Below are 13,919 nucleotides of genomic sequence, written 5' to 3'. Positions count from 1 at the left end.
GTGCAGTTGGTTTTTGTATGAATTTTTAAAAATACTTGTAATTATTGTTAGACCTACTAAATAACTAAGTTACAAGGCTGAAGGAATGAGGAATGTTTAAGGGTAATAATTATGAATCATAGTCAATCCGTAACCTAAAAGCACTTTTCCAAACCCCAGGGGTCCACACCAGTCTTTCCCGTAAGGAAAGCATGGCGTGGCTTACTCGGAATGAAAGCATATTTACCGCTAACGAAATGCGTTCACTAACTAAATTAAGGACATAGATTGACATCGTAAGAAAAAAATAAACTGGGAAGTAAGTACCTGCTTCGAAATGTTTTAGTACTCCTTTTTTTCGTATAATGCCGTGAAACTCACCATTTGAACCATTTATTTATATGAAATTTTTTCTGATGGGAGCACATCCCTCCCGTTTACCCTGGTGGGTATTCTACACACTGATGCACCTCAGTGTATTGCGCCTAAACCCCCCCCCCTTAATATATATGCAGTGTAATATATATATCGGAAGAAGGTAATCATTAATGCATACACTTATGTGGTAGAAATCCGTGGTTACTGAAGACGTACTACAGATTGGACCAACACGGCCAATATTTGTTACCTACTAGTAGTCGAATATTTCGGACTCAAAAAAATGGACAGTCTTTTCTTGTTTCTTAACCCTTTCGCTGCTGTTCGGTCTCCAAAAATCTGCTCCTCATGTGCGGCGAAAATGTTAAAATGCGTTTCGTGGGCCCGTAGAGCAGGTACTTTAATAATAATGGGCGTGGTACACCCTCCAAAGGGTCGCTAATCCGGGTCCCTATCCTCGACGAGCTAACCCACGGAGGACCGACTCATCCACCCTTCCAGTGGGGTCGAAAAGTGACCGCTCTGACTGCAATTTGAAAATCAATCCATCAATCCGATCATCAAAAAATGATTGTTTTCATCGCACTCCTGCCAATCAAGCAATCAAGTGCGTCTTTGAACCGTGTTTCTGCGATGAAAAATAACGATTTTGTTAACTTCGCTAAAAAAAGCGACAGCAGACCACAGGAAAATGGCCATTTTAGCAAAGTTAACAAAATAGTCATTATTCATCGCAGAAACACGGTTCAAAGTAGTACTTGATTGCTTGATTGGTAGGAGTGCGATGGAAGCAATCATTCTTTGATGATCGGATTGATTGATTGATTTTCAAATTGCAGTCAGAGCGGTCACTTTTTGGGGAGGGAGGCTGGTAGGGTCGACGAGACTTACTAGGTACGATCACAGCAGTAAAAGGGTTAATCGTCAACAGCGGATCCGACTCCATGGGGACTGAGGGGGCCAAACCCCACTCAAAAATTCGTTATGGGCGTGAGGAAAAAAATGTTTCAGGCTTGTCGATTTTCAACAGTGTGTCCAGATATCGAGATTCGAGTTATCAGGGTTCTTATGTTGATCATATGATCAACATTTTAGATAAATTCAACAGCAGTGTCTTTTCTGTCGAAGTTAACCATATCTTGCGGACGCCAACGTACTACGGAAGATCAGATCATATAAATAAAATAAGAGAGATATATTGCAGAACAGACAGATTCCGAATGTCATTTTTTCCTCGATCAATAAGAGATTATAACGGCAGCAATAGAACTCGTAAATAGATTGCATACTTGCATAATGACTTGTAGTGTAGCCTACTAATCTATGTAAAACTAAATGCATGTTTCTGAATTTCTATTCTATATTCTATTTCTAACAGCATATAGTAGTATAGTTTGTTATTATACGGGACGTTTATTGGACGGTGTGGTGTGCATGTGGGAGTCCAAATGCATGCTGCATGCTGGTGATTGATCACCCCCTGCCAAACACCCTAGAGGTGTCTCGCAGGGTATTAAGTAGATGTAGATATCTACATCTACTTAATACCCTGCGAGACACCTCTAGGGTGTTTGGCAGGGGGTGATCAATCACCAGCATGAAGTATGCATTTGGACTCCCACATGCACACCACACCGTCTCTTCTAAAATGACTCTTCTAAAATGCTTAAAAAACTTAAAATTCAATACTGATAAAATTTCCCGGGGCAAGATTCCCGGTTTGCCCCCCCTCCCTCCAGTTTTTTTTTGTGAGTCGACATCCCTGATCGTCAACACAACTTGAAACAACATACTATATAGTGATAATATTGTCATGACGACACATCACTTGCTTGTTTAAAACACTTGCTTTCATCATTTACAATTAGTTGAGGCACAACCTCTTATCAACGCGTTGTTTACGTTCGGATTAAAAATGTTTATAGTGATACCAGCCATTCCGTTTGTATTGCGCTCGAATCAATATCATATTCTGAATTGTTCGTAGTAAAATATTCCACTATATGCATGTGCCACGCCTTTCAATAACATTTTACTAATATCTATTAACTTATCATTCGTCAAAAACGAATGATTCCAATGATTAAAGTATTCGACCAACCAAGAAAAACCGTTCTTACTGAAGAAGTAAGATATATATTGGACCAACGCGGCCAATATATCTTACTAGTCTAACGTTTTGGACCCACCAGCTTGTTTAAAAACACTAATCCTCCTCACTTAGTCGCGGCTATCCAATCCGAGGCAATAGTTCTTTGTTTACATTCGAATAACGAATGATTATAGTGTTACCAACCATTCTGAATTTAATAAGTTGGAATCGATGTTATATTTTGAATTGTTTTTATTGGAATATTCATTTGTACACAACATCGATTCCTCTTTTTAACATTTATTTAAGATGTACGAAGAAAGAATATCATAATATATCATTCGTGGAAAACAATCGTAAGCTAATACTTAGAAACTTATAATAGAAAATTCAAAGTCCAAAGTCATAAAAACGCTATGCATTCGAATGAATATTACATTAGGAAATGTACAAACGAAACATATAACCCTTCATCATGAAAATATAGTTTGATCTTTCATTTGAATGCCTTATGTGGTGCCAACCTTCCATAAAGTTCTCACGTTTCAACAATATTAAACATGAAGACGGAATTTTAACCATAAGATTTTTAGAACATTACTTGAATTACACATAGTAGTAATAAGAAATTCGTAAACAAACGTCGCCACCTGTATAATAACACTTATTTTCTTATTCAGTCGACGAACTAGTACTTCGAAATGCGTTGTTGACATCCGATTAACATAAATTGGTAGAGTTTTAAAACTCTTAGCCGAAGAGTGTGTAATACAAAGTATTCAATATCATATTTTGAAATAAACTAAAGCAAGAGATTGTGCTTATTGGTCAAAAACATAGTTTTTAATTGTTAACTTCATTCGCAAACCTCTTTTCCGAGTACAAGCGTAAATAAAGTTTTACATTCTCAATAGTCGCCAGACCTCCCTTAATCAAATCAGTCTAGTAGCTTGGGAGCTCCACTTCAATGTCGTAAGTCTCAGGATTCAGATCAGATGAGGCATTTTTTCCTTAATAAGTGCTGATTTTATCAGTTAATCGCATGTGTTTTAGCGTTTCTTATAGTCCTGTGAATTAAAAAAAATATTTTACAGAGAGTGCAATCTATTTAGTACGAATGTTGCCTCTGAAGCACTTGTGTTGTAAAAATTTAAATTCCTTGTTGACTAGACCGCTTATACCGCTGAGGTGTTGATTTACTCCATGTGAAATAAGTTGCTGCCAGCCAAACTGCGCAGTTTGGGCCTCAAGGCTTGTCCTTCACGCAGGAGCGACGTATTTGAAATGCGCATGCCTATTGGGGGGGGGGGGGGAGGGGAACTACGCAGTTTGGTAGAAGTCGCATTTATTTCCCATTAGAGTTGGGAATTTCGGTTCATTTGGTGGAGTCGGTTCATGGGATTTGTTTCGTGGCAATGATTCGGTTCTTTAAATCGTTCATAATTAACCGAATGTACCGTGGAATCTGAAATCCATGTGAATATCGAATCCATATGAATATTGATTCAATCTGAATCTGTGAGAATCTCGATTAAATAATGCATGCGTAATCAGAAGCCGATCCAGGATTTTTTTGGGGGGGGGTTAATTATTACTGTGGTAAATTTCTATTTATTTTGATATGAAAGTTATTAAAATGAAATTGAATGACTGAATCTCCGTTATACACAAAATAGAACGAAAGATATTGATAATCGTGCTAAAATCTTGTGTATTATATTATTGGGGGGGGGGGGGGAATGGCAAATCCACCTATGTGTGTAATGATTGATCACCCCCTGCCAAACACCCTAGAGGTGGCTCGCATGATATTATGTAGGTGTAGATGTATTAATCATACTTGAATCTGTCTACTCACAGCATTTCGAATATTCCAAAAGCTTTTTTCACGTTCTACGAAATCAGTGCACATCAGTTCTGTCACACTATAATACATACTGCATGTACCTGCGAGTCAAATCAGTAGTAATTATGGTGGAGAGTTCATTTTTATTGCCAACCTGTATGGCCATTCCTCAGAATCTAATGAATATTCTTCGCCTTTCCTGGGTAGCATCTACGCAGTCTAGCCTAGGTGAAAGAGCTCTTATCGAAGGAATTGGATTTGGAGGATTTGAACCTTGCATTGTTCATTTAGAATGATTTCGATTCGGCAGTTCATTTTGAACGACTTGGATTCGGCGGTTCATTTGAACGAATTGGATTCGGCGGTTAATTTCGAACGAAAAAATCGTAGATTCAATTAGTTCCGTTCAAGCCCTCTAATCGTTCATTTGAACGATTCATTCATGAACGACACAGCTCTATTACCCATCAAGCCGAAGAGGCCCTCCGGTACGCAGTTTGTCTTCGCAGAATCAAAGAAAAAACGACGCAGTTTTTTGGGATCATCATGTTTCTCAAGGGGTTGAGTCAATGGGGGAAAACTGCTCAGGGGCTATGCAGGGATCCGTGGGTAGGGGAAGTGCGCCTGCGCGGTGGGGCTGGAGCTTCATTGGTTACCCATCTGGCCGTCCGTCCAATGATCGGCCTCAAGCGCCTCAAGCAATCGCCGCCCACTGTCACTTCGTCACTTCTTCCCTGAGACCCGCAAGAAATGGTCGACAACTGGCGTCCACCCTGTCCGCGTACGCTGAGATCCAGTGCCCCGAAGTCTGCTGTACTCAGGATGCGCCGTGAACTTCCAACGTTATCTGCATTTGTTGGAGGACTTGTTGCTATTCCTGTGTTTTGGACCAATATCTTCGTTGGGGCCTGTACGCAAATTTGTCATCTACCGTGAGTAAATTTTTTTCCTCAGTTTCATTTGCATTTGTTTGAATTCGGACCCCAATGAAAAAATTGTATAAACCTGTTTCAAAATTTTATACAATTTAAACAATCACCATGGTAAATGTATAAATTGTATAAAATTTTGAAACAGGTTTATACAATTTTTTCATAGGGGGATTATCGCAGATGATAGCTCCGAAAAATCAGTGTCGTTTTGATTACAAGTAGGGGAGGTAGCCGGTGTTTTCCAGTGAATATATATATAGTGGCATTTCTTCATTATTCGCAATTTTGCAATCGGTTTTAGCGATCGTAAAATAAATGCCTGCACGGAAAGAATTGTGTTTTAATTGGAAAGATAAATACTCGAGCATTTAGATCATCTAGAAATGTTGAAATGCAACTGCGCTTATGTTAAATAGTTCAAATTTAATTTATAGTGGACGTTTTTTCCTTGTAATATTTGCAGATCATTTTCCCGATGCATGAAGATTATATTCACGACAAATGATTTTCTAGTTTCGCATTGCACAACTGTTGCATTGTTTAGTGAGCGCTGTATTGTGCATGTGGGAGTCCAAATGCATGCTGCATGCTGGTGATTGATCACCCCCTGCCAAACACCCTAGAGGTGGCTCGCAGGGTAATTTGTAGATGTAGATATATTTACAATGGCTAAAATACATGAATCTCAAAACATGATAGTCTTAAAATTTCACTTGTGCGTTCATCTTCTTTTAAATTACGTGCTTCTCATAGGTAATTTTTTTCATAGATTTTTTCCCGTTACGAGATCAATAAATTTTCCGTTGAAATCTCTCACTTATTATTGTGCTTGTTTGAATCAGTTGTTTTGGCGTTAAGAATTGTTTTTGTTCATAAATCATGCTGAACCAGTGCGAAGATATTTTAGGGCCGGTTTTATAATGCCTGACTAAACTTCACGTTAACTAAGGTGGGGATAACGGTGACGTGTAATTTACTGAGAGGTTGCATATTATGGGCCGGCTTATTTATGCCTGGTTAAACTAGAGTTTACGCTTAGCGTCAGTTAAGTCCCGAAATTCTGTTGTGTAATTGACGGTCAAGTCAATTCTGGGCGTCTAAGTGGTATTCAAGCTAAACCGTGGATTTTCCCGGGGTAAAAGGTTAACGGGAAGATTGTTGATATTAAAGGTTGACGTGAAGGTTTAAAGTGACGGACGCTTTGAAATGCTGAAGTACCCTACGATATTACAATATGAAATAATTGACCAAGCGCGGCATCCTCCGTTTTCCTTCGTATCTGCGATGTTAGTAATCAATTCACAATATTTTTAGCACCATGATGTAATAAGTGAAATATTTTCATAAGATCGGTGATTTATCTGGAGCTGACCTGTTGTTTTCATGCTCTTAGAAGTATTCTTCGGTTATACGCTACAAGATCCTAAACTAACCTATGTAGTTTGATAATAATCACCATCCAATTAATACTGTAATTTTTGTGGACTGCAGTCGGAGATCATGTGATCAACCCCTGAAAATAATGCAATATTTGTGACGGTGGTGGCGTTTGTTATGATTTGTACCAGCCGAAGTGTTGGTGAAAAATTCTAAAATTACATATCGTATGAAAGGAAGGAGGTGAAACAGGAGTGTAGGTGTATAAATCTATTATAACCTGATTTTGCTGTCTTCATCTAAGTATTCCAAATGTGACGGTGTTTACAACTTCCGTAGCCAAAATTTTTAAGTAGCACCATAAACAATATGTGGCGTAAGCCTTGATATTTATTGGAGGTAAATATGTGGGAATGAGCGGGGAAAGTGAAAGATTGCGTGAAAAAGAAAAGACTTAGCACGTTTCGTACGCAGTATATACAAGATGCTGTTCCGAGTTTTCTTCGGAAGTTGAGAAAGGCAAATTGATTCAACCAATATACCTCGTGTGGGTAATAAAGTAAGAATGACGGAGTTATATATGAGATGGTTGATGTATTAATTATTAATGAACTTGTTTGGCAAATTAGCATTTAGAGTGTGGAACAATGCTAATTATTGTGACTTTTGTGACTTTAGTAATGACCTGTCATCCTTCTGATAGAAAAGTATTTTGAAAGGCAGCTTAAGCAAGAGAGTGAATTCCTATCCCATCTGTAGTTTCTCTTTGCATATTGTTGTGTGTTGCCTTCAACAGAAAAGAAATGTGACTAAAGAGCCGAAGTACTGTTCTTAGTCAAACACGGGTTTTGTACTGTTAAAACCTCCTTGCAAATTATCTTCCAACAAATGTAGCTTCAAAGCCATAGAATCAGTGGTGCCTATCTAGATACCTCAGGTTAATTCATACTTATCATAAATAATTATAATTGTATGTACTGTTGAAACCTCCTTGCAAATTATCTACCGTCAAATGTAGCTTCAGAGCCAAAGAATCACTGGTGCCTATACCTCAGGTTAATGCATTGTGCCATTTGGTTACCAATACTAGGTTATATTTTTTCAGATTTTGAATATTTTAACTTACTGAATGTAAACAAATCGATGCGTTATCCTTAAAAAGTTTGATTTTCTTCCACGCATTTGAACCTTAATTCATGGATAGAATTGGGACCCTTACACCTAAAGACTTGAGGAATATCAAAGGCTGGATGAATCAAAGAAATATTATGTTAAGCTTCTCAAGCATCGCCTGCTGAGGGAATGTTTGAAACGACCAGTCAGTTCTAAATATTTAGCCTGCTGGGCTACCCTGGCTATAGGGAAATCTGTTGTCCGTGTACATATGTATTTGTTCATGAGGTTGAATTTATAGGAATTGACTTCATTCACCGCCCATTATTTACCATGTTCATTGGTGACCACTGAAACTTTTTCATCGATAAGTTCTTTCATAGTCTCAAATGGGATACTTGGTATGGTTTCTTCCTAAAATATTAAACTTCACTACTACTTGTCGACGTTTAACTAACTAATACGTTTAATAGGTTTCCAAAGGATAAGTAAAGTCATATTCCTATACGGAACAGCCATTTTACATCACATATCTGGTACACTTGTTAATTTATTGGGATTTCAATCCCATATGTTGCTTTCATTAATTTTTTCATGATCTATCCATTGGACAATCAATAATGAGTACCAAAGTTCAAATATCCATTAGGCATAATATCTTCAACATCTCATTCCATTATTTAATGTTATGAAGTAATCTACTCATTAAGGTGGACATAGTTCTTTGTAACATACATATTTCTTCCATTTATTATAGAACCATTGTCTCCTTGCCCTTGCTCGTTACTAATAATCCTAAATCACTGTTGTCCGCATCTCAAGCTTGATGCACACTTCATCTGCATCATTTATATATCTAATTCATCTCCTGCATTAATTCCCTCACCTCACTTAACATGTCTAGCCTTTCCCACTTTCTTTCCCTCTGACAATCTTATCTATATGTTCCAGTGTACCCCTATTCTTATCCTTTATCTGGGTCAATACCAGTTTCACACTTAACCTTCCTCCATATCTCTTAACCAGACTTTTATTTGCACTTTGGTGCAGTGATTATCCCCGTAAATCTCCCCTTTTTATTTATTGCCTGTCTGTCTCACTCCGATCTGTACTCCTAGAGATGTATTTAGGCCGTTTTACACGGAGCATGGAATTGCACGAATGCTTGAACGAAATTAGAACAGGGACAACTTTACATCACACATTCTCGCATGTGTTCCAGCAATACACAGCTTTACACGACGCATTTTTGATTGCGCCTTCGCACGTACGTCAGATTGTGCAATTCTATGTACTGTGTAAAACGGCCTTTTTAACATGCATAGCAGCAATTTATGTATTGAGAAACAGTCTATGATCATGTCAGAAAGGCTAATTTTCTTAAAAGATTTATGAAAGTGGAGTGGATGTAAGAGAAATTGCTTCTTTAATCACTTCTAAAATAGAACATGGTATGATAAAATTCTATGAGGAGGTCATATTATCCCAGTTATGGTCATGAAAGCATATACATTTATTATTAGCGAGTGATGTCATTATGGTGCTTTCAGAGATTATTTGGTGCTACATTCGAAAGAATTCCCCCAGGTGTAGGTAGTAAAAAAATGACTAGCTGTGACACCTGGTAACAACATAATTCCTTTGAAAACACAAATCCAAAAAAGACAGGTGCAGTGCAGTAGTTGTTAGTGCATGCTGGAATCCTTATGCTTTAAATTAAATACAAATAAATTCTGTACATGCTATGTAAATAACTGTATGTTTGTACATAAGCAGATCTATTGGGGGCCTAAGGGGATATACCCCACCTTTGGTATCCAATTCACACTAGATAGAATGACGATTTTTTTCCGACCCCCGCTACATCTGGAATTTTAACCTCACTTAGCCCCTTGTTGCTTTTCTGGATTCATTAGTGTCTTTGTATAATAGGGTAGTTTCCTTCATCAAAGAAAACGAAAGGAATTGATTGCGATTCGTTACCCACCATTAGTGTATTCATAATACACAAATTATTTGGTTTTTGAAATACCGGCTTAGACGAATGGGGGGGGGGTCAAATTTTATCCTCATTTGAAAAAGGCCAGATTGGCGCCCATGCGATTCCACTCCACATGACGTCACAGGGACCTAGTTTCTACACGAGAGGATAGAGTTATACATCGTCTGAGGTTACCAATGCATGCATGAGGCACAGAGCTCAGGGAAACATGTTTTAATAATCACCTATTAAAACTGGCTAATTTCGGAAAGTTTTCTTCGTTTGATAAGGTATTAATAAACCTTTTTTAAGCCAAGCGCTACCATCCAGCAAGGTACTCAGCTATCCGCTAGCATCCTGCGACATATCAGCGCTAAGCCTCGCCTCAAGGTCACCTCACTGGGCGGGAGGGGGAACCAGAAATACGACGTACGGAGATATTTACCGACATTCATACTTAAGCGTCGCGTTTTCGTGCGCTTGAAAATTTTCACTTTTCATTTAATCGCGAAAAATAGATGTTGTCATTTAAAAATCTAAAAGCATGAAATACGTACTCCAGGAGTAATAATCTTTCGATTGAAGCAATAAAAATTAATAGGAAACCACACTATTTAGAACTTTGCTCAATATTTCAAACATGCTCAATGAAAGCTTCATATTTGGTGGGCTGAGAATAAAGGAAAATTTGTATCACATATATATGTGTAGTATCCGTAAACACCACTGAGAGTTGAAAAATTTCATTACAAGCTTTCATTCTGATTAGATAGGCTTTTCAATAGATTATTTTTTATAAATTGAACCCAATAACTGTAATATATTCGCACCCTGTCTCTTTTCCGTTTATTTTTACTTTGCTGTTGATTCGATGTGAAGTCTAGTTGCTCTTGTGATAGCACTTAAAACTTATTCCAACACAAGCTTTGCGAAAAAAGTCTTCACGTAAAGAATACAGCCCCATCCCAAGCTGTGTGCCAGGAAGAGTAGCTATTTTTTGTTATGGATGCATATTGTTATAACATGCACCCTTTTATTAAGTATGCCTTGCCTTTTCATAACTTCTCCCTCAATAAGATTAGATCCTCTCTTGGCATTGCAACTTTAGCTGATCGCCATATCCTCAATGACTGGAGACTCTTCTTTAATTTCATTAATGGCTAATACACATCATCTGACCTTCTTCCTTTTTTTCTGCTTCGTGTTACTTCACGCACAATGAGGTCGAGTGACCTGTTCCATTGCTTCACCCCCGCCTCTCTGTCTCCAAATGTTCTTTTCTATTCAGACTTCCTTCTTCCATTAACTCCTATGCCATTTATTTTCCAAATTTTCATCCTTTTTTCATCCCTCATCCATCTTGAACCATCAATATCATAATGTCCCTGCTATTCCTTGCTCCACCCAATGAAATTATTATTCTTTGTTATTTATTTGTAAATACTGCTGAATATTGTTTGTTTGTTATTGGTTATGTTGCGTAATATTATTAAATTATTTCTCCTGTTATTGTGTGTCCTGTGATATTGGCCTTGCTGTTTTTGGACAGCATGAAAGAATGAAAGGTTTGCTGCAATCTGTTCATTTATTGAATGATTGGATGTCTAGTTTACTAGTCCAGGAGCCCTTGAAGTAACTGTGGTAGGGCTACGTAATGTTCTTTTAGGTAATTCAAACTTCATTCATTCTGCTTTAATTTTAATTTTAGACAATAATGTTGTTTTCATAATCAGTTATTTGTGACCATCAATTCAATTTTGATGGCAATGAATTCATTCTCAATGGCATTGCCATTTAAAAAAAGCAGTCTTTTCTATTACAATATTAGCTTCACTATTGACAGCATGTTTCATTGTATGTTTCACCTTATACTTCAATGGGAAGGGCTGATTGCTGTCATGCAATAGGTTTTCGTCTTGCTTATGAAGAAATTTAAACTTATTCCTGTACCTCATTCTAATTTTATTTGGCTGAGACCATGAATTTCATGAAACATATTCCTTCTTACCAGTATATTTAGTTACAAATATGATGACATAATTTTATGTTACGAAATATTTGCAGCTTGTTGACAATCATATGGCTCAATTCTTTTCGTGTCTCTTACACCTAATTACCTCCTAAATACCACCTTATTTTGTACATTTTTATAAAATTGAAAATGCTTCTATATAAGTAATCAAATAAATTACTGTGAATTATTTATAAATTAATTGATTTATAATCAGAACAATGACATAATCAGTGTGGCAGAAGCCATTCTGCACAATATTGTTATTAATGAACGCTAATGAATTTTTCTATTAGACAGTGGTTGGTTATAAATTTTGAATTGAAATTATGGCTATGATGAGTGCTTTGAATAGGGTAAAGGCTTTGATTATTCACAGTCTGCAAGTAGTTTCTAATTGTATAGGGAAAGATGATAAACTAGGGTGTGGGCCATACCATTGACCAGAAGATATATCTTACTCCAAAAGTATGCTTAAAATTTATCGTCATTATGGCTACATTGTAGCCTTAAAATATTCTTGAATTCACTCCGGTTGTCTACTCAATGGAAATCCATTTCAATTGGTTTCACAATACAAATGAGAATAATCGTTCCTGTGTTATGAGCACCAACAATTAATTTCCCACTATTTATTTCAATGGGACTCCACTTTGATTCGATCCATTCACAAATAGTCATTCGTTATCTCCATGTAATTTATGGTTAACTCGTATCGCAGCACTCTTACAACTACGCTTGCACTTGCCAATATCTCCAAATCGATGGAAGTATTTTTACTTTAACGACACGCTGATGATTGGCCATAGTGTCTTCTTTGCTTTCAAGCCTAACCATTATTCAATAGAAAGGTAAACAAATATTTCACCGTACTCCACACTCGATTTTTCATTGACTTCAGTTTGTTTCTCTTTTAGAGATCAATTGTTGGTATGAGAATTGCAGTAGATACACTTCCCTCTCGTCAAAGTTGCAATCAGCTAACCGCTGATAGGTTTGCTTTACAAAACTGCTGTTACATTGGACGTCACCGGTCATCTCCACGTTGTTACGTCCATGTCCACCGCTGGTACATTGGTTATCTCCACGTTAGTTAATGTGAAGTTTAACCAGATATTATAAAACCGGGCCTATGATTTTGCTCTATCTGGCTGAATTGAGATGAAATTACCGGGCAGCTAGGTCGTTTGTTGGTTCATCCCGATCGTTACTGGGCTTAATGGATTTCCCTGTTAACTACAGAATTGTCTGAAAATTATCCTAGTAAACTCTGTACTATTTCACCATAATCATTGATATAGCCCGGAATACGAGTGGGTCTATAACACTACCCTGTGGGATACCAGAGGTGACTTTTACCTCACTGGAAACTATACCGTGTAATACTAGGTACTCTAAGCACGGGGTCGCTCAAAAGTACTATTATCCTGGAAATGACATCTTTATCTATGCTAGAAGAGATTTTAGTTTTATTAATAATTTTCTGTGAGGCAATTTAATAAGTATTTTTTTGAAATTGCGTGACCAGGCATGGTGTCCCCTATGGAGACTGAAATATTGTGGGCTAAAAGCGCTAAATGGATTTTGCATCATCTACTTTTCCTTAAACTATGTTGAGTTCTCATTAACAAGTTTTGTGTGTCTAGGTGTTTCATTACTGAGCTGACTACTAAGTGTTCGAGGACTTGTCATGAGATGGATGTTAATGATATCGGTCTGTTATTAGATGGCTGTTCCTTGTTTCCACTCTTATATATTGGGGATACATTAGCAAATTTCCAATCATTAGGCACTTCGTGTGGCTCGATGGATTTACTGGATATAAACTGTGTAGTGGGGAAATTTCTGTGGCTCATTCTCTAAGCATGCGAGAAAAGATTTCGTCTGGACCAGGTGATATATTTGGTGTAAAGAGTTCTGTTCATTTTCTATTCCTTGAGCACTAAACTCAAGAGGTGGCATTTTTCATATGTAGAGATTGTCAACTGTATTGATTGAGTTCTCAGGAGGCTTGGTGAGTATGCTCTTGGAGTGGGAACTCTATACATTTGCCTTTATTGTAACTGTTTATCAACACATCTGCATTGTCGTTTTTCCAGAAACATACGGTAGATGTTTGATGTTGCATGCTTGGTGGGAACTAACACAGCCTGCAAACTCTGCTTTTGTAACTAACAACGAGACGTAGCCAAAGTGATGTTCAGGATCTG

Source organism: Ischnura elegans (assembly GCF_921293095.1).
Source record: "Ischnura elegans chromosome 13 unlocalized genomic scaffold, ioIscEleg1.1 SUPER_13_unloc_4, whole genome shotgun sequence".
Classification (NCBI taxonomy): domain Eukaryota; kingdom Metazoa; phylum Arthropoda; class Insecta; order Odonata; family Coenagrionidae; genus Ischnura; species Ischnura elegans.
Note: the sequence above shows the minus strand (reverse complement) of the source record.